The 27,200-nt window shown below is 44.7% G+C and overlaps 1 protein-coding gene across 3 annotated transcripts in view; it reads left to right on the top strand.

Annotated features, from left to right (window-relative positions):
• The window catches only part of KCNIP1 (potassium voltage-gated channel interacting protein 1), a 398,295-nt gene that overhangs the window by 98,595 nt on the left and 272,500 nt on the right, over positions 1-27,200 (top strand). The window contains exon 1 of one of the 3 annotated variants that reach the window (XM_057415107.1): positions 6,108-6,238. The exons of the other annotated variants lie outside the window; for them this stretch is intronic. The gene's annotated coding sequence lies outside the window, so the exon portion shown is untranslated. Of the gene's footprint in view, positions 1-6,107; positions 6,239-27,200 lie in introns of those variants that run through there. 3 annotated transcript variants of the gene reach the window in all.

Below are 27,200 nucleotides of genomic sequence, written 5' to 3'. Positions count from 1 at the left end.
TGGCAGTCCTTAGTGGGATGACTTACAGCAGCTAACTGGAAAGTAATATTAAACTCGAGTTAAAAGGAGTTCACCAGCTGGGGATCTCATCTCCTTCTGATGTGTTGCCTCCCAAACCCAATGGGATTTCAGGGTTATTTGACTCAAAAGAATAGCAGGTAGGAGCAGCAAACTCTCATTGTTTCTCCTGCAGAAGACAGGCTCTTCTGTTCCAGACTAAAAAACATAGCCAGGTTTGCAGAGCTGTACAGAGACTGTAATTCCTTCCTGACCCTTCTAATGGGTGCCTTGAAGCACGATGCTTTGTTGACCTCGTTATCTCATCTTGCATAACTAGTTATAGTTACACAATTATCCAGGCCTTTTGAAATTCTGTATCTACAGGTTTGGTTTCTATAGCCATAATTATGAATTCTATAATCCTCTGGAGAGCAGCAAGGTTAGGAGATTAATGCAGAATTTGATGGTGAGCTATTTTAAATAGCTCAATAAGTTATCTCGACAAGGACTGAGATTAGAAATAAAACACCACTCAGCTGTCTTGATGTTTTTTTAATGTTGCTTATTTCATGAGATCTGGTTCAGTCCTGTCCTTCCTGCTCTATAACCTTTCTGCAGCACTAAGGTGATGATGTAACTTGCTTCTAAATCTCTGAAAACAAAGGACCTGATGCTTATAGAGTGTTGCTGTTGCAGCTGAGATGTGAAACCCAGCATCCTTCAAGAAGCAAGCACCATTCAGTAGCTCACAGGGCAGGCTTCAGCAATGATGGCATGAAAATCACAACCTTGTTTTGAAGTGAAGTGTGATGGGTACATGAAAGAGTAAGTTTGCAGTGTAAGATATCAAAGTCTAAACTGAAAAAGTATTACCAGCTAAGTGTAAGGGGGAAGGTATTGATGACAGTGATAGTGTGTGAGCTGTGGGGATGGATGTTCTCGTCACCTAAGCCACCAACCTCCTCAAGTCATCTGGCTTGCTCTGGAAATCACAGAGTGGTCCTGGGCAAGTCTGAGTACCCTTGGGCCTGGGTAAGCCCCTGAGTAAGGCTCAGAGAGAGTTCTGGGAAGCAGGACAAGTTGTGCTTCCTTATCAGGTTGAGAAATTGATTCTCAGTCTCTTTGGGATAATCATCAGTGAACGTTTCAAGAAGTGGGGGAAAAAGTGATGATGAGCAGCAGTGATGGTGTTCAGTCAGGTCAGCGGTCGAGGTAGAGAGAAAGGCTGACATGGCAGATACCTGTTAGTCTGGCAGTGGGAAATCAAAGTGGAGGAACTTGTTTCTAAGCAATTGTTGTGGCATGCTGATGAATATCAGTCTGTTCTCAGTACCCTCCCAAGTGGAAAATACTCCTATTCTTGGTATAGTTACAGGTAGAAATAGAGACATTTAGCAGATGGTGAAAAGTCATCATTTTCAGATCATATGGTCATATTCTTAACTGGGAAAGATGAGCTCTGAAACTAATGATGTCACACCAACGTACAACAGCCAAAAGAACTGACTAATCAAATGTCACAGGCTGGAAACAGTATGGGGTTTGGGTGTATTTTTTCTGTTCTTAAGGTTAAATCTTTAACCTGCTGCAGCTTTTCTCCTTGGTGTATATGGTAGGGGTGAGAGCTAAACCACAAAACACTGAGGCAGCCGTTTGAAGGCAGCTCAGCTTTCTCAGAGAAGCCAGCTATGGTGATGTGTTTTAATGGCAGAAACTGCAGTTTGTTTTGTAGTTGGTGCTGTGTCCAGTTCTAGTCTGTGGTGCTGGAAATGACAGATCTCAGATGCCACCTCTGCCCTACAGATGATATCTTGGCCTAGACATTTGTCTCCTTTGGTTGCATTTCCTTCACTTCATATTGGAAATGAGAACCTGTTTGGTGGTAATTCCTCAGCTCAGCTGCGGTTGGTGGCAGCTGGATGAGGTCACGCCACCAGCACCGTTTTGAAGAGGACTGGCTTTTTGACCAGCCTTTCTGTGGATGTTCAAAGGGCTGCTGATACTACTGACCATATCAGTTAAGCTGACCAAAACTCAGTTATTGCTCCTGCTTCTCCCTTGCCAGCATAACCTCACCTGGAGGCATCAAAATTGTGCTGCTTTAACTTTCTTCCAGCGTGAGTCAGTGAAATATCATTAGATGCAATGATATCGGTGTAGCCACATTTGTGGAAGTATATCTGTTCTCATGTAAGAGACTGTTGAGCTCAACTGCATTAAGCCTTACACTAGGATAGCAGTACTTGCTGCTGGTTAAACTGTGTTGGCTTTAAATAGGAAAAATTACATTCCTTGTGTAATCGTGCTGCTTGACATAGGCTGGGACTGAACAATCTGTCTTTTGGGATGGAAAATAGCATCGGTGTAAATGCAAACAGTTTTTGGAGAGTCAGTCCAGCTTGTTTCAACACCAAAATGAAAAGTGAGATACACTTTCTCAAATATACTGTTCAGATTTGCATGGTATCTTATATATATAGTATCTTATATATATAGTATCATAGTATCTTATATAGCATCTTGGATTGCTGCTTTTTGCTTCCTCTTCTGCTTTTTAACCTCTAGGATATCCTCCTCTCTTTCTCCCTATCTTTGCTTCCTACCTGAGCAATGTGGCAATTGCCAGTTCACCAGGGTGTGCATATCAGGGACTTATCTGAGAAGAAACACAATTTTCTTGTCCCTCTATGGTGAACCACATGGTGCAGCTCATGCTCACCATCTCAGGGCTGTGAGGAGGATGCTAATAGTAAGTGTCAGAAGTTACAAGTATTAAAACATATCCAAAAACTAGAAAGTAATATGAGTTTCTGTCGTGGTTTGAAACCAGAGAGACAGCTTGTTCACTCACTTCCCCCTCTTCTTGCCCTCCCCCTGCTCCTGGAGGGACAGAGAGGAGAATCGAAAAGAATGCAACTCCCGCAGGTTGAGATAAGAACAGTTTAGTAACTAAGGTATAACACAAATCACTGCTGCTACCACCAATGATAATAATGATAAAGGAAATAACAAGGGAAGAGAATACAACACCTCAGCACCAGCCGACCAATACCTCGCCCCCCCCACCCCGACCAAGCACCAACTGATACCTCCTCCAATCCTGCAGTCCCAGCCCTTCTGGGTAACTCCCAGTTACATCCTGGGCATGACGTGCTGTGGTATGGAATACCTCTTTGGTCAGTTTGGGTCAGGTGTCCTGTCTCTGCTTCCTCCCAGCTTCCCCTCCTCCCTGGCAGAGCATGAGGCTCACAAAGTCCTTGGCCAAACCAAAACATCGGTGTTATCAGCTCTGTTCCCAGGCCGAAAGTCAAAACACAGCACTGCACCAGCTACCAAGAAGGAGAAAAATGACTGCTACTGCTGACCCCAGAACAGTTTACTTCAGCAGTACGGGGAGACCCTGGATGGTGCCAAACCAGCAACTCTTGGTGATAGTGGGAACTGCTCTCAAAATACTAATTTTTCTTTCTGTGGCTCAAGCCCCTAAGTGTTGGTTTGAGATTTCACCTGCACTTCAAAACAGAACTTAGCTGAAACTGGGGAATTTCAAGGCCAGGTTGGACGGGGCTTGGAGCTACCTGCTGTAGTGGAAGGTGTCCCTGCCTGTGGCAGTGGGTTGGAACCAGATGAGCTTTAAGGTCCCTTCCAACACAAACCTTCTGGGGTTCTATTAATCAAACTGATTAGTTTAAACTTCAAGTTTCATGGGGTTTCAATTAAAAATGTGCTGCTCTCCCAGGATCTGTTGAAACTTTAGAGTTCACCTGTAGGGAATCTCCTCTGAAGGCTGACTGCAAGAGGGGTAAACACCAGTTTCTGCTATGGAAGTTGACTCTTTCGTTTCACCATTACAACTGAAAGCACTAATAATGTGTGGTCTGATGGGGCAGGAGCAGAAGCAGCATCAGTGTGCTGTGACAAGTTACCGAGGATCCCATAAATAACAAGAGTCTGCACACACCAGCACCCTTGTGAAACGGGTCTCTCCAGTGTGCTCAGCAGCAGTGGGGTAGGAGCACTGGGCTGGTGGCCGGTTGGGGTGCAGGGGCTGTACTTATGGGGTTCTGAGTGAGTGAGTGTCTGGGCAGTCTAGGACACTGGCTGTGCTGGTGGGTATCAGCTGCATCCTGGCAGCACTGCACCTTCCCAGCAGTACTCCAGCATTTCTGCTCCAAGCCTCTAGAATACAGGCTTTTGTCTAAGTCTTTTCTGATAGCTGAGTGGACAGAGCAGCATCACCCTTATCACGTCTTCTTCTCTAGTAGTAACACACAAATTCTGTATTATCTTTAGGGCTACAAAAGATGACATAGCTCACTGAATGCAGCTTCACATCACTTGCTCACATCTCTTGCAGTAATGGTATCTTACTCTTTTCCATTAAACTGCAAAAATAAATGATTTCCGAAGCTCTGAGCAGAGCTGTGCTGTCTGCATGGCTGCTGGGCTCTCACCCCGGTGGCACTGCTGCCTGCTGGCTGGTTTAGCCCTTACCCTGCATGGTCTGAGGCATGCTGAGCTGGAGCTGAAACCCCACCAGAGTGGAGTGAGAGGAGCATGATGGCGATGAGGAACTTCCACCACTTCCCCAAAAGCCTGTGTCCTGGGCTGCAGAAAAACAAGTGTGACCAGCAGGTCAGAGGTGATCCTGCCCCTCTACTCTGCTCTCATGAGATCCCACTTGCAGCACTGTGTGTGCAGTTCTGGTGTCCTCAATATAAGAAGGACATGGAACTGTTGGAGCAAGTCCAGAGGAGGCCACAAGGATGATCAGGGGCTGGAGCTCCTCTGCTCTGGATACAGGCTGAGAGAAGTGGCCTGGTGACCTTGTAGCAGCCTTCCAGTTTCTGAAGGGGGCTACAAGGATGCTGAAGAGGGATTCTTCCTCAGGGACTGTAGCAATAGGACAAGGGGTAATGGGTTAAAACTTAAACAGGGGACATTCAGGTTAGATATAAAGAAGTTCTTTACTGTGAGGGTGGTGAAGCCCTGGAACACGGTGCTCAAGGGAACTGTGAATGCTCTATCCCTGGCAATGTCATAATACCAGTTTCAATGCTATTTAGAGGAAGCGGGGCTCTTATTCCTGTATCAGAATCAAACCTGCCAGTGTTGCATTTTGCCTATTAGACTAGCTTTGGATGCTCAAGATGGTGTGAGCAGATGATGCAAGTCAGCAGGTGGGGAGGCGGTAGTGAATTGCTGCTGTGATGGTGTTACAGGTCTTGTGGCAGGTGGCCAAACTGTTGGTTTAGTTGTGCGAGTTATGTAAAGTTTAGTGACATCTGTAATGTTGTACAGGCACTCTCTCATCAGTATTTGCAGATCTCTCTTTTTGGTTCATAAATAAAGCAAAGAGGAAAAACTGCTTTTCTAGAAGATGGCTGATTTCAGCAACAGATTGTCTTTCTTCATGTATTTTAGCATTCATTTTTGACAAAGCTCATACTCTAAACCAAAAGATCCGGCCATAGTGGAGCAGGTTTTTCTGAAGTACAACATTAATGTGTTTTTTTGCATCCCAAGTCATATTAAGTTTTTTTTTTTCCATATTATTTGCACATGCAGGTGCCACAAACAGAAAGCAGGACCTCTTGTGTCAACACAGGAGTTGCAGAGATGCTCAAACCTTTGCCTGAACGGTTGAGTGCATTCTGAAATGGTTTTCCTGACTTGGTCAGGTCACTTTGGCTATGCAGAGCATTATGTAAGTCTGAACTTTTATTATTACAGCCCTTTGCTCACAGCTCCACCAAAACTTTGGAGTAGTTTCTCAGAAGTGACTTATAAGAGAGCTGTAGTAATTGAGGTCAGATGAGCTGAACGTTTGATGAACAGCATGCTGGGAGCTGCCTGAAGTGGTCAGCATCCATCTGGAGGTTATCACAAGCCTCTGCTGAATAATTAACTGTGCCCTCACCTCTGATGGTCACTGTTTTGGAGAAGTGGCTCCTGCCTTCTGGATGGACTTCAGCACTTTGTTCTTCTAAAAGAAAGGTTCTGATGAGCTGCTTTTATGTTTCATGCAGACTTTTTTCCCTACTCATTGGCAGTTAGCTTGGGGGGAGGGATAAGTTTAGAATAAAAACTCAGTGAGTGCATGTTGCAGAAGGAGTTTCTGCCTTCACGAGAGCCGGTGCTGCTAATGAAACAAGTAGTGCAGTGAGAGGGGACAAACTACCTGATTTATCATCATCATCTTGCTCTTCTAGAAGGGAAACAGGTTGATGGTTTGTAGGTAAGGCAACATTTGTTCATTCCTTTGCATGCAGTCGGGCCACCCTGGGGACACACAGAGACCCACACCTGCCCATGGTGCTGGGCTCCCCATACCTGCTCCTCACCTGACAAACATGATACTCTTAGGTTTATCCGCCTTACCAGTCTTTATGTAATGTGACTCGGTGTCTCAAACAAGCCCCACTGCTCATCCCCTTTTGGAAATGCTGGCCATGGTTTGGTATGGGGATGTGTGCGTGCATGGAAAGTCAGCCTAAATTTATGAGGTTTTGCTGCTTCTTTGTTGCTGTGGGAATTGCAAGAGGAGAAATGAGAGGAAATATCTTATACTGCAGCAGACTGAAATGCTAGAAGTCTTTCATTTACCAGTAATTGTGGGGTCAATTAACCAGCCTGGTAACACCAGTGTCACTGCATGTTGTATAGTGTGTCTACAAGCATGCTTGGTACCCTGCTAGCTCGGGATTCATTGCCTATTATTTCCCTTTTAGCTTTGTTTCTGGATTTTCTTAGGTTTTCTCAGTAATAAGATGCCAAGCGTTCAGGTTATGCAATGTTCCTCATGTTCCAACATTAATTTTTGCTGAGTTTTTTTACACTTGGTAAAGCAGCAATGTGACAATTATACCTGTGAGGAAGTCTTGAGCTCAGAAAATTCTCGTCTTAAACATTACCTCCTGAATGAAAGAGCTGGGCAAGTCTTAATGTGAAATTAAGGGAAGAAACAAGCCAGTTACGTGTATGCAGTAATAACTGAGCTAAGTTATGCCATGAGATGACATGCCCCTGAAGAGTCCCTTTTTGTAACAGTCATTGAATACGAGTAAATAAAGTGAGCTTCAGGAGAGATCTGTGACTTTCCTGGAGTGACAGATTAAATGGTGCTAGAAAATCCCAAAAGGTAATTTCTACATCTGTTATTTATTCATGCAGTAACGATGACAGGTGAATTTAAAAGAGCAAATGCAACTTCCTCCTTTTTTCCCATCCAACCTATCTTACCTTTTGCTTGTTCATGCTAGTAACAAAGGAAAGGCCTGTGAGGGGCTATGAACAATCAGCTCTGGTATCTGGAGATGTCATCTCTGCTCTTTCATTGACAAGAGAAATCACACTGTAAGTGAGAGAGGAAGATGAATGCTGTCAGAAGTTGTGTTGATGGTTGTGGCTGAGGCACACAGTGACAGTAATGCTACAGCCCTACCTGTCAGAGGGGCTCTACACTGCAGACACACCAGGATGGCACTTGGCAAGGGCAATGAGGACAGTACTTTGTGGAGCTGCAGATCCAGAGCCTGGTGTAAGGCTCTTTGTCAGCTTCCCTTGTCAAAAATTGCTGGAAGCTGGAACCTGCCGAAAGCAGTTAGGTAAAGGTTATGTATTCGATTATTCCATAGCCCAGCTAAGTTAAACAGCCCTCCAGCTCTTCCTTCACTAGTAATGATTTACTTCATCTGCACAGGCACAGCCCTGCCCCGGAGTCATTTAATCCTTTAGATTTAAGGGATGTTTTCTCTTTTATTAAAAAAATATATGGTATGTTTGGTCCAGGTATATATGCATTGTTCTAGCAGTGTCCTCTTAGTTATAGTTAACATAGATCTCTCTGTGTGGGGAACTTCAGGTGGGTGATAAGGCATTGCCCACCAGAACTTCTCCTGTCAGTTCTCTGTACATATGGTGATGGCAGTGCTGCTGCTTCCTGTGTCATCTGCAAGGGTGGAAGGTCATCTGAAACCCTTGGAGCCCCAACTCCAGGCATCTATGCCCAGGGCTGATCTTTAAATACAGACTGTGGAGCCTCTCATGGGGTTTAACATTTGCCCAGGAGGAAGGGGCTTTTTCTTCTTTGAAACTCTGGTTGCATGCTGGGTCTGCTCCCTAATAAACCATAATAAACCTCACTGCCTTTTCTATGAGCAGTACAGGACTAGAATGTTTGAGTTTGAAATACATATTTTGCTGCCTGGAGTGTGGTACCTCTTTGAATTTTTAGAAGCTGTTGGTGTGGGATGCCTATGGGATTTTTAACAGTTTCATAAAGGTATTTTAATCTCTGTGACTTGTTTGGGGGCATACAAATGAGTAAGTGCCTGCAAACTATCATTAACTTTCCTAACAAAACAGTGTTTCATACCTTTTGCTGCCAAATGACATTCTTTGGCTCTTCTGAAAGGAGCAGCTCAAACAAGCAGCCTCTTGGAAGCCAACTCAATTCCTGATGTGAGAGTATCAAATACTTGCAGTACAGTTCTGAAGTTTCTGTTGTCCTCGTATAAACCTAGGTTTAATATGGATGTAACTACTGATTTCCAGCACTGCCTGGCTAAGCAGAGGGGTGGTGGCTGGGAAATCAGTCTGCTGGTCAAATTGAAGTAAAGGTTGTAACAACACACGAATGTCAAGTGATTGAAATGAGTGGCACATTGTCTGCCTGAATTCACTGAACACACCCAACCTCATGCAAGCAGTCGCTGCACACATCTGCTTGCATTACTTGTTCTTTTCATTAGCCACTGTAGGGCACAGGACAAGGGGTGGTGGCGGTGGTTCTTTGGATGTTCTTTAGGGCAGAAATAATTGAAACATGTTTCTGGTCTCTGGAGACCTTCAAGCTAAGAACGTCTTTCACCTTTTCATGTGGCTTAAAAGCAGGCAAGCTCAAAACTGGAGGCTTATGTGAGCATTGTCATGTCTGGGAAGAAAGTTTTCATCATCAGAAATGGGTAGTGAGGAGTGTGTTTTGGTCAACAAGAGAAAGCCTGTCTACGTGCCATACACTGGAACCAGCAGCTGCCTTTGTCTGAAGGTCCTGCCACAGCAAAGAACTGATGAGATATGACAGTTTCCATTGATAAGGAAAGCAATAACGCCCTGCTCCCTGCCAGCATGATACAATGAATGCGCTGCCAGCAGGGATTACTTTCAGAGACCGGTACAACTCGGTGCTGCTCAGATCCAGGAGGGTATTCGCAAAGGCTGACTTCAGCCTGGTGAGGCTTATCTCTCCAAGGGCCACCCACTGTAAAGGGAGCAGAGGCTGAGCAACCCCTCTGGAGAAGGACTGAGAGCAGGACCCTAATTCAGCTGCAGTGAATCACCCTCCGGGGCCAGGTCTGACCACAGGCTGCAGGGAGGGTGGTGCAGAGAGCCAGTCGCCTTGTTAGGCTGAAGATAACCTCTGTGGGTATCCTTCTTTCTCAGGAAAAATCCCGTGTCTGGCTCCCCCTCTGTTCTGTATGTAAAATGGAGCTGTTCAAACATGTTTAAGCCGCACAGCTGGTCCGCAGGAGCATAACTACGTGTCTGCTTCCACAGTCTGCCCTTCAGCCCAGACGATAGAGATGTGTGCTGTGGTGTGCGGATCCTGCTCACTTAACACAGGAAGGGACTTCTTCCTCCTTTAGGAAAAGAAGAATTTTTTGTTTCACTTTTTTTTTAAACTATGTCAAGTGCTGTGAAGGAGGAGGCCAGAATTAATGGTGTTTGTGCAGTACTATTTCCCTCCCTGGTGAGCCTGCATTATGACACAGCCTTCAGTGACATGATTACAGTATTTATTGCACGGGGTGCCATTCAGGGAATGGCGGCTTGAGCTTATTCAGTGTTTCTCATTGTGCCCATCTCTAACTCCTGCATGCCCTAAGTTGGGCAGTGCACATCCTCTGCTCCCAGCTGAAGGCTTCTGCAGCCTCCTCCGCTGCCTCCCTGCAGGCAGCACACGTGAGATGTCAGTCAGAAAAACAGTGGGTGATGTTATAAATCAGAAACAGTGCATACATGTGAGCAGAAAGGGCTCAGCTGGCAGCAATACATGGGTTTGTAGTAAATTAATTTCATTTTAAAATCCACTGTATATTGTGATGCCAGTTGAAAACGTCACAGTCTAGGATGGAGCATGTCACTGGAATTTCGGATATGATGAGCTCAGACCTCCCTGGTTGTTTATTGCTCACCTGTGGGAAACACAAATCCATGCAAAGTCAATGCTTAACTCTGCCGCTTGCCTTTGCTTAGGGCAAACCCCTTTCTGTGGTTCCTAATGAAGAGGAGGCACTGACAGCATTCAGACATGGCTTTCTGCTAGCTCACCCCACTGGCAGTAATGTCAGTAAATTCCCAGAGCCGTTTTCATTCCCAGCCAAGAATCCAGCTTTGCCATTTCTGATTCTAATGTCCATGGCAGGATTAGAAGCCTGAAGGGATTTGACAGCGTGACGATATGGCCTTTTCTGTATAGCAAAGCGAACGTCTGTGGATAGGTTTTCTGTCGTTGCTGTGTTTAACTTCTACTCCCTTTACCACACCCAATAGCTAAGAAAGAGGGAAGTTGAAGTAACAGTCCCACCACTTGGAGTCCCCAGACACGATGCCTTTTGCTCCCACATGCACTGCAGCTCTGGATTGAAGTTCCTCCTGTCTCTCCTGGAGGTGTTGCCGAGATGCCTACTTCTGCACTTCCATGTGTGTCCTCTCAGCTCTTTCTTTCTGAGTAGTCCTCAAAAGAGGGAAGAATTTTGCAAACTCCGTTGTAATGGGTATGTTAGTTGCATGGAGAACACGCGCACTTCAGTGGTTCACAGTTACTGTACATGTTTGAACATGTCTCCTTGAAGAACCCATCTGGACACTTGGCAGGAGAGTTGCCCATTTGCCTGCTCTTGGTGTTAACCCTGTTACTTTGATTGCCTGCGTCTGCTTCTAAATGCTGACACACCTGCACTGCCACGTTTGGCTTAGCAGGAAAGCAGGACTTTCCCTTTACTTTCAGGAAAGGGGGAATTGAGTTTATTGGCAAGCTGCTTTCCCGAGGGGGAGGGAGGGCAGTCAACCTCACCTGCCCAGCCTGCATTTAGGCAGCCTGTAACTGAAGGCTGTCACATAATGCCATGCGCTGAGGCATCAGGACTATTTCAACAGGGCACCTCCTGCAGCCATAGAGAAGAATGGGGCAGCAGGAAGGATTTTGGCACCCACAATTTTTCTGTCACATTATTTCCTGGCTCTAATCCCAAGAAAAAAAACTAAATGGGCAATTTCATAATGATTTGTGGAGTTGGAAGTCGCACCTCCATAATCTCTGCCCTGGGGGATGTTTCTCGGGTACGGAAGGTAGAGCAGTCTCAGCACTCAGTGCCTGTGGCACCCCATAGCAGTGTAGAAATTCATCTCTTGTCCTGACTGACACTAAGTGGGAGCCTCAGCACTAGGGGAAACTGGCAGCCTTCCCTCAATGGTATCTGAGAGGGGCAGAAGGGAGAACCTTCATAAACTCCTTCAGCAGGAATCACTTGCAATAGGTGGGAATAAAATACAGAGATAAGGAATAGGGAGGAGACACCTGACTTTCAAGGGCACAGCAGAGAGTTGCTCTCTTGGAGGAGGGCCTCAAGTCATCTGTATTTCTTATCCTATGATACAAAAAGAAATATAGTCAATATAGTCTAGATATGGACTGCGTATGTCCAAAGCATGTCTAGGGCATGTGAACTCTATACACTGCTGGGAAGAGTGGGAGGAACTGTGGGTTTTGCAAGCTGAGGATGGTGTCCTGCAGACCCGATGGTGTCTTTTCCAGGATGTTAAATACTGTGAGAGGGCAATGTGATGGGTTAACTGGTTCCTGGTGGCTTTGTGTGGCTGGATTTGTGGTGATTTCTGAGGCCTGCTGGGTTTGAATGGCAGCTGACTGACAGCAGAGACCAGCATCAGTGGAAGAGAGGCAAATGCCTCTGCAGAGACTGTGCTGTAGCCTCAGGCAGGAACCTGGGAATAGCATCATCTGCCAGCATAGCCCACGCTGCAGCCCATGGTATATAGAGCCCTTGGCAGCACCTGGGGCAGAAGCATGCAAAGCTGAGCTCAGCGTTCCCGGTGGAGACCGGTGGAGCTGCCTGGCTGGGCCTGGGGGAGGCTGGATGGGCAGGGAAAGAAACTCTTAAAGGGGGCCCGGAATGACAGAAGCTGGGTCCCCTCCTGTCTCCTGCACCACAGCACTGAGTCTCTGCTGCTCCTGGGAGGAATCTCCTTGGCAAGGCTTGTATTCAGGAGCCACAGAGACTATTAGGGACGTGTCTCCGCCTTTCTAAAAACTACATTATGCAATATTTTGTCCTCATTAAAATTTGTTTTCAGTTTTCAAATGCAATACATGAGGAAAAAAAAAGAAGTTCCTGAAACATTCTAATGTCAGAAACTCGAGTTAAACATTATATTGCTCTGTATAAGAATGGCTGACTGCTTGGAAAAAAAATGCTGCTTTTTTAGAGTACCTTTGTTGGTAAATGTGGGCCTTGTTTGGTCAGAACATTTCAGCGAGCTATGTGAATTTCACTGATGAAAAAAAGAAAATCTGTTTGGATCTTCTCCCTTAAAATAAATTGAGGCTCTGACCTCGCGTTACTGCGCCCAATGAGGAATTTAGGAGCTTTAGCAACTTTTCAACAGATGGGAAAATATTGTTAGTCATGAGTAAAATGAGAGGGGTTTTTTCTTTAGATATCAAGTGTCCTTTTTAAATGCAGTAATAAGAATAATTTAGGGTCACCTGAACTTTGTAACATGGTTAATGAAGAAACTCAATTTCATGCAGAACCTTTACAAAAAATATTACTTATAATATAATCTTATATGGTTGGATTATGGAGACTTAATAAAAGGTTTGTTCTGCCTGCAGAAGAAAAGCATTTCCAGGTTGAGACAAAAGGGAGAAATGGTTTAGAGAAAAGTGTTGCTTGCTGAGATTGTTAGAAAGGAAAGGTCAAATGGGCATCTGGAGTCGTCCTTCTCCAGTGCTCAGTCTGGTACAGCCTTTGCTTGCATGTTGTGATACTTAATGGCTGTGTGCCATAATGTTCATCTCATCTAGGGAATACTCCTTTGCCTGGGTGATGCTTTTGCTTTCTTTTTATTGCCTGAAAAGTTATTATTAAAAAAGAAAAAAAATCATATTCCTCTGATGCAGTTGGAAAAATCAAAGTATGACTTCCAGGAGTGACAGCTCTCCCTCTGTTTTACTTTTGCTGTGCTGAGTTATTGGGTTTTTAGGCTTAGAAGTAGCTAAGGGTTTGTCAGAGCTGCTATTTGTGGTCTGTAGATCCTTGTAGGGGGGGATAGGATCACAGTCCTTCTGAAAACTCAGGATGTGAGCACATCAAAAGTTGAGGACCATCAATGGCAGAGTTTGTGTGGAAGGGCCCTGCAATGCTGTGGAGGTGAAGGGCTGCCTGGCCTCTGCCCCAGCACTGGGAACATGCTGTCACAATGTACCCACTGCAGGAGGAAGATGGTGCAAGGTTTTTGTGTTATTTTCCCTTCCTAATTAAATGTGTTCTTTTTGGAAACAAAAATGCAGAGGAATAAACAACTTAAATGCGGTCTGTCCTGAGGGCTGGGCTTTTGCTCAGAAGGGAGATGAAGTCAGGCCTGTGGGAGCAGTTGCATGTTCCTGCAGCAACAGGGTCATCTCGGCTGAAGCTTTCCTGTTTCTTTCTCCTTACCTTCCTTTCCCTCGCGATGCCTGTCTCCTCTCACCTGCCTTCCTCACACTTTTCCAGACCTCCTGGCTATGAACAGCAGCATCAGCGAGGAGGAAGGCTGCATGAGCAATGGGTGTGCTTCTCCATCACTTAACAGCCTGCAGCCCGTTAGACCAAAACACAGGCAGAGGGAGGTTTGCATCAAGTGCGACAATACAGAGTGAAAATGTTTAAATGAAATGGCTTAGCTTTCTATTTTTTTTAGCTATTGTTTCAAGTATAATGTCTATGAAGATGACCCCATTGTGTAATTAGTCCACATTCAGTAGAGGCATAAATGATAAGAAGCAGGTTCAGTAATGACTGAACCAATTACTCTGTTCTGCAGAGAAGGGCCAGAGCAGCCAAGTCCTTATATACCAGCTCAGAGCAAAGTCACGTGGATCTCGGGGGGGTGTGTTTCCATGGAAATTCTTTGTTTCTGGGAAGACTGAAAGTCTATATAAGAAATGGCAAAAGTCATCTGAAATCTGTGATTCGAGAATGCTGCCTTGGAATAACAATACAAATACCCCAGAGCCACGCAGAGCCTGCTTTGGCATAGGAGCCAAGTGCATATCTAAGGTGTTTGATTAGCGAGAAGTAAAACTAGATAGGAAACACATTCAGCTACCCCTTCAACTGCCTGAGCCACCAAACAGCTCTTTGTAGTTGACTCGTGTGGATTGAGCTTGGCTTAGGCAAAAGGATTTGCCCATGTTAATAATTTGATTTTCAACTATGTAATGTCTTTTGGAAAGAAATACTGATGATTCTCGAGCCTCTGCCTGCACAAATGATGTTAACTCTGAGGTGTGCTTTCAAAAAGCATCTGTGCTGCACACTACAACTTCTGCATAGTTTCTGAAGCTTTTGTGGTGTACTTTCCAATGGCTGATGCATTTTATGTGTGCTTTGGGTTCAGTGTTTTTATCCCTGGAGCTATGTAAAACCTGATGTCTTGTAAACAACTGCAAAGTGCCAGCCTCTTTCTGCTGCAGATGAAAAACTGTTAAAACACCCAAACAGAACACATTCCACCTTTGCAGCTGAGATTAGCATGCTAATGAACATTCAAGAAGCCCTGGATGTGGGTTGCAGAGCAGGGAATGAATGGGAAAGGTGTGTTCCATGGTTTTAGAAGTACATCTCTGGTAACTGAAAAACATCATGGTACTTTGGGGCAATTGTATGCCCTGTGCCTTGGATGTGCCAGGGTTCTAAGAGATGCGATTGAGAGTTCAGCTCACCTAATGTGCTCAGGGAGGTTACGTGAAGCTCTGACTGTGGAACACTGAACATTATGAATAGGTTTTATACTGAGTAACCTCTAATATTATCAATATATACAATCCACTGTTAGGTTACTAAATGGCAAGAGGCTGAATTATTGAAGAAGTTAATTGGGTTTAATACTGATTAGTTCCATTAAGGGCCTATAATAGTGGTACTGAAGAAAGAAATGTGTTATAACGAAGAAGAAGAAAGTGCATCTGCCACACTGTGTAGAGTTCCAGTAAAGAAGCTGGAGCTGAGCCTGCGGAGGTTCCTGGTGCCAGGCAGAAGAGAGAGCATGGGAGAGCTGCTGTGGTGGGTCCATGCGCTCACCCTGCCATCCCTGCTCGGGAATCTCTGTGCTGGTGGCTGGCAGACACCCAACAGCAGATGACACCAGAAAGCCCATAGTTCCCAGTGCCTGTTTTGCCTCCTCCCAGAGCCCCATGGGGGTAGGAGGGAGAGAGGAGCCATGGAAGCGCAGTGACATGCGCTGTGCACAGGCAGCACAGGGCTGTGTGATGGCACAATGGGATTTGCTGGAGGGCACACAAAATATTAGTCCAAGTGATTGGGGCAGTTGTCTGTCACCTCTGAAGAAACATGGTACCTGAGGAAGGTTGTGGATGGGTGATGCAAGGCGGTTATTATTATGCTTGTGTTTAAGGCAGGCAAGCAGGAGGAGCAGGGGTACGGGAGGCCAACCAGCCTTGCCTCAGTCCCTGCAGGGAGCACATTCTCTGTTCCCAAAATCTGTTCCCAAACCTGAGAGGACGGAGTGGCAGTCAGGAATAGAATCACAGATTGAGTGTGAAATACAGCTTGCTATGATGAAAGGACTGGCTGTGCAGGGAGGGAGGGGATACCCATACTCTGTTCATTTACTACCTCTCCACCAATGCCAACATTTATATTCATGCTAGAGCAGTTATTACTGCTGGGCCTTTTTCAAGCTAATGTAATATCTGAGTTATTCTGATGCTTTCTTAAAGTCTGTAATTGATGCCTTTGATTTGATGATGAATTTTATCTCTAAAATATAATGTGAGCATTGGAAAGGATAATTTTATCAGTGGCTTCAGTTACCTGATTTAGTACTGCAAGAGATTCCTGCAATGTTAATTGGGTGTTTAACTCACAGCTGACTGTTCTCCCAGTACTTGGAAAGAGAAGAGAGAGAGCAAAAATCCTCAATTTAGACATGAGTGACAATGAGTTAAATTACTTCAGGTGAAGCATGGAGTCCCAACCAGTAGGCCACTAGTTGTGGCTCTGGCAGCAGAAGGACCCAGTAAGAGAGAGCTGGTAGCTACCACCTCTGAGGGAGGACCATGCTGTGGTCCTCTGCAGTGTGGAGACTCCTGCTGAGCTCCCACAGGCATTTCAAACACCCTTGGCTCACCCACCAGCAGGTATCTGCTGGTAGGATTCAAAGCAAAGAACAGTCAGGGTTCATAGGTGAGATGCACAGATGGAAATAAAGTAGCAGATGCTGATCAAAGTGAGGAGCGCAATGCATCAAGGTGAAAATGCTCTTCTGCCCTAGAAAGAATGAATTTTTGGGGATGGATGTTTTCTGTGTGAAGAAACAAAAATGAAATGAAAACCTAGCTAGGGAGAGAAGTCCATACTGAGATGTCAGGAGGAGAAGTGCAGGTAACAGCAAGAGAGGTAGAACACAGCAGATGAGGTCTGGGAGAGAGATTTAGATGGGGAAACTGGAAAGTAAATTAGCAGAAAGTGAAGCAGAAATTCAAAAAGGCTGTTGAAAAAAACAGCTGAAAAAAATGACTTTGTAAAAAGAACAAAAGGTGCAGAGGTGGGTGGCAAATGGTCAGTGTGTGTAGGACCATGGTAGCTGAGGGTTTGTTATATCAACATCTTTGTCGCTGACATGGACAGTGGGATTGAGTGCGCCCTCAGCAAGTTTGCCGATGACACCAAGCTGTGTGGTTCGGTTGATACCTTGGAGGGAAGGAATGCCATCCAGAGGGACCTCGACACGCTTGGGAGGTGGGCTGATGCCAACCTCATCAGGTTTAACCTTGCCAAGTGCAAGGTCCTACACCTGGGTGGGAGCAATCCCAGGCACAGCTACAGGTTGGGCAGAGAGGAGATTCAGAGCAGCCCTGCGGAGAAGGACTTGGGGGTGTTGGTTGATGAGAAAATAAACATGAGCCAGCTTCAGTGTGCACTCACAGCCCAGAAAGCAACCGTATCCTGGGCTGCATCAAAAGGAGCGTGACCAGCAGGTTGAAGGAGGTGATCCTGCCCCTCTACTCTGCTCTTGTGAGACCTCACCTGGAGCATTGTGTGCAGTTCTGGTGTCCTCAACATAAAAAGGACATGGAACTGTTGGAACAAGTCCAGAGGAGGCCATGAGGATGATCAGGGGCTGGAGCACCTCCTGTATGAAGACAGGCTGAGAAAGTTGGGGCTGTTCAGCCTGGAGAAGAGAAGGCTGCGTGGAGACCTCATAGCAGCCTTCCAGTATCTGAAGGGGGCCTATAGGGATGCTGGGGAGGGACTCTTCATTAGGGACTGTAGTGATAGGACAAGGGGTGATAGGTTAAAACTGAAACAGGGGAAGTTTAGAATGGTTATAAGGGAGAAGTTCTTTATAATGAGGGTGGTGAGGCACTGGAATGGGTTGCCCAGGGAGGTTGTGAATGCTCCATCCCTGGCAGTGTTCAAGGCTGAGCTGGACAGAGCCTTGGGTGGCATGGTTTAATGTGAGGTGTCCCTGCCCATATTGTGTAACCTAAGGAAGGCAATTCTCTTGAATGAAGTCCTTGGGAGTCTGTCTTGGGATGGAGAAAAAGGCATTTAAAATGAGACAGAGGTAGCGCATTGTTTCTTTGTGCTTCTGATGTTCAAGTCTGCATTGTCCAAACTCAGTGTTAGCATGCCGCCTCCAGTGAGAGCTGCAGTGTACAAAAGTAACACATCTCCTGTATCTTTGGCTAATAAATCCTGTGTGATTTGCAAGGACAATATGAATGAGATGCTTAAGCCTAGCAAGAGATGTTCACAGTAGAGTAAGAAATGTTTAATATATATTACTGGGTAAATTTTTTACCATATAGTGGGTTTAAAGAAAGACCTGTGAACCATTCTGCCTCCAGTTTAGACATCATGAAGAACCTCAGTGGATCTTCTCTGCAGAAGCTGGTTTCAGACTAAAACACCAGTTGGCCCAGACAGCCTTTTCCATTCTTGATTCAAAATATTTTAGTTTTTAACAGGATTTGGAAATTATTCTGGAGGAAAATAAATGATCTCCACTTCTGCATTTCTATAGATGCAAATAGTCTCTGCGTTCCTTCATGGGCAGTTACGAGTCTACTACCAGTGTCTGAGCTAGTTGTCAGAGATGGAGAGCTTCTCACTGAGGGGCTTCCTGCCTGAAATTTGCTTCCTTCTGCCTGTGGAAAGCATCTTGCCTTACTTATTTTAAGAGCAACCATGAAAACCCATTTGTTCTTCCAATACAAGGCTCATGAGGCAAGATGAGGTACAGGGACTGCAGCACACTAGCAGCTCAGAGTGGTTAAGAGGAGACTGGTTCCTTTGAGCAGCTGAAAATGTTTGGGAGCAGTGAGGGGAGATGAAGGGTGTCCACAGCCAGGGTTGCAGTGATGCTCCCTGGGCTCCTTCCTGGAAAGCAGTGCTAGAATTGTCCTGTGAGGGGAAACCACCCATCCTTCCAATGCTGTTCAATGTGTGTGTGAGAGACACAGGCACTGCTGGAGTGGCAGCACAGTGACAGCGCTGTCATTTTGTGGGTGCTTGAGCTCAAAGCACGTTGAGTACTTGGGCCTTGTGGTTCTCATACACACCCGAGCAGTGAGCAAGAAGCTTGTTTAACAGGCATTGCTCAAGCTGTCTCTACCCAAATACTGCACTTCAAAGAGAAGCCTTCTTAGACTGTCATTTCCCATAATCTTTTCGGTGCTGCAAGGCAATATATGTCAGGAGATTTCTTTGTATTAATCTAAATAGAATCCTTAATAATTAAGACAACATAGTCAAGTCAAAATGAATTCAGTGTCTCATATTTAACATTCTTGTTAAGAGTCCTTATGAAGTAGGCAGAAATATTAGGCAAAATTCAACTGAGCAGATGTCAGTAGTAAATAATAGAAGCCTGGACTGCACCCAAGTCAGGTCCTAATGTGATTAATCCAGACAACTGGCTGTGAGTCTTTCCTGAAGTATGATGGTTTTAAGACTCTGCTAATCCCAATGTAAGATGCATAGGGAAGTATTAGGGATGTATTTGGGCCAAGTCCAACTTCGAGGAAGCTGATGCAAAATCAGGACCTGTTAGCATATCTCAAAGGCCTGGCTACTGCTTATCTTTAGATATTGTTTGATAACAATATCTATTGTTATCTAATACAATAACTTTATTATTATTAGAGAACAATATTGTAATCTAATAACGATAACTAACAATAGCTATTGTTAGTATTCAGTGCTTCTAACATTTTCCTAAAGTGCTAGCTCTTAGTGAAAGCAGACCCCATCAGAGCTAGATGTGCTTTTTTAAGTGCTGAAAATAAGCAGGGACTTGTAAAATAACAACATTTATTAAGTGCTGGTTGCATAATGCAGAATTGGAGGGGGGTCAAAGTGAATGCCCCAATAAAGGACTCTGGCAGAAGTGCGTCTCCCTTTTCAGTGTCCCTCTGAGCCTTGCAGTACTGCTTGGGATGGTGTTTGACTTCATGGTCTGGGAATTCCCATGGTTTGAAGAATTTCTGTTAAGTATTCTAGGGTGTTTATACATCGTAAGGAGCCAGTGTAAGTCATAGAATCGTAGAATGGTTTGGGTTGGAAAAGACCTTAAGATCATCCAGTTCCAACTCCCTGTCATGGGCAGGGACACCTCTCACCAAACCATGTCACCCAAGGCTCTGTCCAGCCTGGCTTTGGACACTGCCAGGGATGGAGCATTCACAGCTTCCTTGGGCAACCCATTCCAGTGCCTCACCACCCTTACCCTAAAGAACTCTTCCTTACATCTAACTTGACCTTCCCCTTTCCAGTTTTAACCCGTTACCCCTTGTCCTATCACTGCAGTCCCTGGTGAAGAGTCCCTCTCCAGCATCATTGTAGGCCCCATTTCAGTCCCTTAAGATGTGGAGTTGTACTGCACTCCTCAGAAATCAAGGGCAGCATGATGAGGGAGGGTAAAGCCAGCTGTTAAACAGAGCTTTGGAGCTGAGCAGCTGCCCTGAGCCCCACTCCCGTGGCTGTCCCCACTGTGCTCTGCTCTTCCAGCTGCGCGGCTCAGGCAGCTGAACCACATCTGTGTATTGTGAGTAGAAACTGTGCTTTTGTGCATGGTGTGTGAATGCTGCTGCACTTTCAGACCTCAGTTTGGTGCCTTTGTGCTGGGCCGTGCCTCACTGTTGTATCCCTGCCTGGTGAATTCCCAGCCTGAGTATCACACAGATAAAGAGGAGGAACTCCATTATTAAGCATCACAACCCTTAACATATTAAACAGTTGGGATGCAAACAAGTCCTAAGGAAATGAAATGAGGTGTTTGGGGTCCAACAGTGATTTTCTAGACAATGTCAAACGGCTCCGAATCTTGGGTTTACGTATAAGTAATAACTCGGGAGGTTACTTGATCTGGGCTTTCCACCACTGAAGCCTGTCCAGTTGCTGCTTCTATTTCTGCTGCCATGCCCGCTGTTTGAACCAGAGGAACAGCCCCCCACATCCACCTTGGGGTCTTTCCACAGCCAAAAACTACCAATACGTATCTCCTCCTTAGTTCTCTAATTTAAATGATAATTATTCTAGCACAGCTGATTATGTGATTGCTGTTGAAGTGTTTAGGTGGATTGCAGTGCATTTCTTCAGCATTTCCTCTCTTCAGATACCTGCTTTAACAGCTCCCCAGTGCTCTGTCTCGAGGTTTTATATATAAATGATCTTTACCAATTTGCTTTCACTTAATTATTGCCGTAACTGTTTCAGTGGATGAAGAGAATGCACCAATGTGATATATTTGGGGTTTAATAAGTCAGTTGGTATTTCCTCATTCATATTTCCATTTCAAATAAAAGAAGTCTCAGTGGATTTTGAACAGGACTGAGCCACATGGACTGACAGCTGGCTGGAGGACTTCACGCAGAGGCAATGCACTGACATGAGGAAGGCTGCTGGTGGAGGGCTGCCAGAATCTATTGCAGGACTTGATTCGAGTTCATTGCTGGTTGGGAAGATGTGTTCAACAGGACGTTAATGCAGTTTGTAGATGATACTAAATTGGAAGGCAATGGAACACCAGCGAAGAGAGTCTTGGTTTTTAAGGCAAGGCTGCATGTGAAGTTTGTGGCTCCCAGCTTGCCAAAGGAAACACTGGTTAAACAGTTTATTGTGAAGCTACTATCAGTTACTGATGTTTCCTTCATTAGGAAATTATTTAATACTTCTCTTTCCTGCACCTGTACAGAATAGAACAACCCTCACCTCCTTCCCTAGAGGCAAATTCAGATTTTGTTACTGCTGAGTTCTCTGGGTGTATAGGATCACTGCAACATGGAGCTAGGGCTGCAGAGCTGCAGTAGATATTCCCCTGTGAGCAATGTCTCCTGTTCCCCATAAGTAATAAGTGTTACACTCAGAATAGCCCTGGGTTTCTTTTTCTTATTTCCAGTCCTTCCTTGTCTCCGTCCTCATAACAACAAACTGTCTTCTGCTTCCCCTGGAGTCAGTGTCAGAGCAAGCATTATTGCTGGCTATCTGTAATCAGTGTGTGATAGCTGCACTTACTAAAGCATTGATTAATTTTATTAACATGAAGACCAAGAGCACTACAGACACCTAACACAGCCCCAGTAGGAACTAATAAGACTTTGCGTTTGCTACTTATATTTCCATCAAAACTTAAATTTCCGTCTGTTTTAGTTACTTTTCCCATTAGTTTATTGCCTGTGCTCACTGAAGTGCCCGCAGAGCTACTCTGATCTGATATGTAGAAGTGGCAAATAGCTAATAAAGCCTCACCACTACTGTGAGATTGTGAACATGCTGTGATAAAACACTTTAAATGCACTACTTTGAAAAATGAGGCTTCTGATTTGGAAATAAAAAAGGGGAGGGAAGGGCATTAATCTGGATTTCCTGAAAGTGTATAAGCAGTAAGACAGCAGAGAATCTGTTTTAAACAAACCCATGCCAATGCTGAAGTTACCTATTATGAAACCTTCTGTGTGCAGACGTAGGTGTAACTCTGCTTAAAAATTCTTCTTTTGGTTTTCCTTAGCCATTCAGGACATAAAGCCACCCCAGCACTCATTTAATCCTTAAACTTCCAGATACAGCAAGGCAGTGCTCATGCGCTGCAAGCTCACACAAAGTCAAGGGGAAAAGTGAAGCCTAGATTTTTGTAACTGTTGGGTGATAAACACCTGCACTGACTTTGATCTCCTCCTCCTTCCTTCACGTACTACACGTGGAGTTTGTCTCTTATTTACTGAAGCTTGAGTGGTGCAGTGACTGGTTGTGCTTTGCTTTTTAAGAATGGAAAAACCGTAAATCTCTGACTTAATTGAGCTATTTCTTTACTGGAAACGTTCCTGCCTAACTTGGAAACAGTAACAATCCTGAGGCCCATGCAGTCACCCTTCAGTCTTTGCTGTGAAAGGGGAGCTGGAGGTGTTAGAAAGGTACGCAATGCCTAGGTAGTACCTAAGCCTGGTGCTGGCTGATTACGAACTCCTATGTTGGTCAGTGTCAGCTATGGCATGAAGTTTCTATATGAGTTGAAAACTTTGAGCATAAAACATCTGAGGAGGAATTCTGGAAATACATAAGTATTTGCAGTTAGGCAGTCCCGTTTCTTGTGCTTTATAGTGTACCTATGGGCAGGTGGTGAAATGCTAATAGCAATAATAAGGAACCTGCAAAAATACAGACGTTATCCCATATAGGTGGCTGTAAGTGGGAGCAGCTGATTTGTTTTCCAGGTAGCAGTGGAGCTGGTATTTGCAGTTTCCTTCACTGGCTGCTGGTGATTGAACTTCTAATCAACCGCAACGTTCCTGGAAGATTTTAATTCCATTTGCTCTTTCTAGACTGTTTTGATGTCAAGTGAACTTTGAAAAAGCCACAATCATCTTCCACAAAACTAAAAATGCATTTAAATTCTGCCATGCAGTTTTGAGCTGACATTTTGATAATTATAGAGAAGCAGCTACCTAAAAATGCTGTTCGTGCTGAGAGCTGCAGCCCCAGGCTGTCCTCATGCAGTGTCCTCATACAGTATCCTCCTGTCAGATCTCTGGACCTGGGCAGTGCTCTGCAGAGCCTTGTGCAGAAATACTGGAGGCCAGAAAGAAGAGATGGATGTGGGAAAGAAGGATGGAGGGTAGGAATGTCTTTAGCAGAGCTGTGGCTATTGTTTGCAGCCAGGCTGTGGGCGTGCTATAGTTGTGCTGCCTCTGCTGCTGTGTTTCTAAAGCACATTAAACATTGATGGTGAACTTGCATAAAAATAACTGTCATAAGGATGGGGAAACTTCAGCAGGGAATCTGCAGGCACAACACCTGTGGTGAATAACATGAGTTTTCCCAAGGAGTTTTCCCATGGAGTTGTCTTATTAAGTACAGATGCTGAAGCTGATGGAATTGTGGCTCTGGTTCTTTCCTTTTCATTTCTATTGAAAGATATTTTGAGATAGATATACCTGACTTATAATTCTAATCCCATGCCACTGTTTCTGGAGAAAAGCGCAAGCTGTATGTGCACAGCACTGCTGCCTCCTGCGCCAGCAAGGACTGAAGTTTAGACATAAAAGAAAGAAACCATGCCAGGATATTTACTAATAGGATATTAGCAGTGGCATACTGAAGTAACGTGGGTGAAATCTTGCTTAATGCTAGTTCACAAACTGTGTTTATGAGCAAATATGACTAACTTTTCAAAATTAACTAGCCAAAAGTGGTGTGTTTTACTGAAGAATTCTGCTCTTCTGAGAAGACCGAGGTGCAGTAATGTCAGTGGGGGGGGGAAGACAGCACACTTCTGAGAGTCCTTGTGAAAGACTGAGAGGAGGCTTCTCTTAATATCTCACCTACATTCAAGCCTGTTTGAAGACTCCAACATAAATACGTACTAAGATTTGGATTGCCCACCTCCTCTGCTTGCCTGAATTGTCAGAATTAATGAATTTCCAGGTTTCTTTGCGAGGTAAAACACTCTTTTCCCTTTCCTCTGAGATGTGATTACTTAGTTGTAGAAGGGCGTTAGTCGTACTTTGTAAGCTTTGCAGTTTGCTTCTATCTTGTTTTGCAAGACCTGCAGACCATCTGTTAGCAATGCAGTTATTCAGAGAGAAGAAATCTGTTGTCTGATGGTTTATTCCAGGGACAGTTCTGTGTTGGGTGGATGGATACACAAGCGCTCCTTGTTGTGGAGGTTGATAACATGCCAGACTTGCACTGTATCAATTCTGGGCTTAGTTAGTCTTCAGCCTCTGCAAGGCTGAAATATTTGTTATTTATATGAGTGAAGGTCTTCAGATTTGCTTTTAAGGAGTGTTCAACCAGGTTTTAGAACTAGGGCTCTTGGTGAATGTTGGTTTCAAGATACGTCAGTTGAAAACGCAGGTCTGGGCTGCTCTCTAATCCCACTTGGGAAGATGTCAGTGGGATCCACCAAGCCCAGGGTGGATGGCTGGGGCAGTCTCAGTGTGCATGTTTGTGTCGCACCCTTACGCCAGCAGCATGAGGGCTCTGTCCGCATTTGCCATATTCAGGGGCTGCCTCTTGTTTTCCTTGTACATCTCTTTGGTCATGCAGCACATTCACTATGCATAATTGGCACCCAAGTGACAGACCCCAGGACTGTCTTTTTCCTTTTATTCTCTGAAGACAGATTAAAAGGCTAGAACATAGAACATAGACTAAAAGTAAACTGATGTCCAAAGTCCTAAGTATCCCACCTTAACAGGAGCTTTTACAAAACACTTCCCCGGGACTGAACCTCAAGTACAGCTTGATCCAGGAGTCACAGAAAGCCAAGGGCCTACAGGCTGGGTGCTCTCGTGTGCTCTCACTTTGTGGCACATTATCGTGGACATAAATGTGGCTTTGGTTTCTGTAAGTGTGGCGCTGTCATTTTTGCAGTGAAGAAAGCAAAGGTGTGTCTTTTATTGACTACTTCATACGTGCAGCTTGGTCTGGATAACTGATACAAGTAGCAACAGGTCATCTATATTGAAAATCAAGTTGGAGAAGAAGCAAATGGCCACTTTAAAAACACATAAGCCAAGTTACCAGCCCCTTGCGCAGTAGCAATCTTGCCTTATTAGCTGTGTTGATCCCAGCATTCCTGGACCTGGAATGGCCTTTAACTCATCATCAAGTCCAGATCTTTTGCAATTTGATTACCAATAAGCTCTAATACTATAGAAAAGACAAGTAATGTTGGTCTGTTGTCCTGGTTTGTTCAATAGCCCATCGAGTGATGGAATAAATGCAGGCTACAGCACTGAACTAGGCTGTAGAAAAATTATGTTAATGGCAAAGAATGAAAGGAAAGTATTAACTGCAAAGAATAATTGTGGCACATCTAAACTTGCATATTATCTACTTCAAAATAGTGATGAAGCCATGATACCACATCTAGTTAAAGTCTTTCCACCTCCCAAGGGAAACAATTAGAAAATATTACAACCAAAATAGCTCTTTTAATTCTTTGGAGTCACCATCATTAAACAGAAAGTGAGTGAATATTTGATTGCATTTGCAACCAGGAGGTTAAAAACAGCCTTTTACAGTACTACTGCAGGTTAAGACTGAATTCACCTGCAAGTGAAATGCCCCTGCCTGGAGGTCCTTCACATTCAAACTCCCAAAACAGCTTCAGAAAGGTTCGGGTGAGTGGAGGCATCAGATGCAATTACAAAAGAAGGATCGAAAGATCAAAGAACAACACTGAGCGCAATGTAGGAGAAGAGGGAAAAGCAAAGCTGAAGGGAGAAAGGAAGATTGCAGAAAAAGTTAAAGGGTTTGAAATCTTTCAGGCACGAAAGGAGCACAAGGTCACGGAAACATTCAGCCGGGCTTCAAGGAGCAATTTCTTGTCAAAAGCAGCAGACATTTCTCAGGGGACCAGATGAATTCTCACCCTCAGTGCTCAGCTGGCAAGGTGGAGGGCAGGTGCCAGAAAGACAGAAACCTGCCCCAAGGAGGGGAGGGAAATGCTGGGGAAATCGCACTCACCCAGGCTCAGCCGACATGTAGTGAGGTTGTGACGCCTCCCAGCGCTCCAGGAAGACACGAAGTGACACTCGGCTGACTTCAAGTGAGCCAAGGACCACATGATTTCAAAAAAGACAGATTTTTTTAATCCTTCCCTCCAGTTTTTTCTTGAATTCTCTGCACACGCTCGCTGTCCTCAGCCCAGTCCAGTATTTCATATTACCATTTGTGGGCAAGTCTGATGGTGAGAGACTAAAGGCAAAGCCTGGCTTTGAAGAAGCCCGTGGGGTATTTTGTTACTTCACTTGTCCTCCCACATGATGCCCTACACCTCAGCCCTGTGCTCCTCCTGTCAGCTGCCTTTGGTACATGTTGAATTCCAGTTTTATTGCTGTTTGACCTTGGACACAAGAGTGCAACCAAGGCATAATAAACACCGGGAATGTGAACGTGAGATAGTGTAAGACCTTGTCATCTACATTGAGCACAAGATAGCGTCAGATATTTGGATGTTGTAGTAAAGGAGGAAATATCTGCTATTGATGCATGTGAAATATAAAGACGTTTATTCATGAGTAGAATTTATCTAAAATTCTTTCAAGTTTGCTGCTGGTAATGGTTTGTTCTCTTATGGGGCTTGCTTTCAGGAGCTGAAGTGCGGTCAGCATCTTGCAGGGACAGGCCATGTAATGCTCTGTGTGGAAAACAGCTTTTCTCAGCAATAGATAGTCTCTACCCCCACCGCACATGAATCTCTAACTTCATCCAATTGAAACATTTTCTGCTTATCAAAGAACAGGGAGTTCTTTTTCAGGTTTATCCGTGACATGGCACAACGTATTTTATATATGACATCCCCTTTTAAATGTTATTAATGTTGGATTGGATGTACTGATGGAACAATTACAAATGCATGTGCTGCTGCTGAACTCTCTCTTCTGT

This window comes from Pezoporus wallicus, unplaced genomic scaffold (assembly GCF_028554395.1).
Source record: "Pezoporus wallicus isolate ANWC-B61680 ecotype Strahan unplaced genomic scaffold, APGP_CSIRO_Pwel_v1 contig_4161, whole genome shotgun sequence".
In the NCBI taxonomy this organism is placed as follows: domain Eukaryota; kingdom Metazoa; phylum Chordata; class Aves; order Psittaciformes; family Psittacidae; genus Pezoporus; species Pezoporus wallicus.
This window is presented reverse-complemented; position numbering and strand designations above follow the sequence as displayed.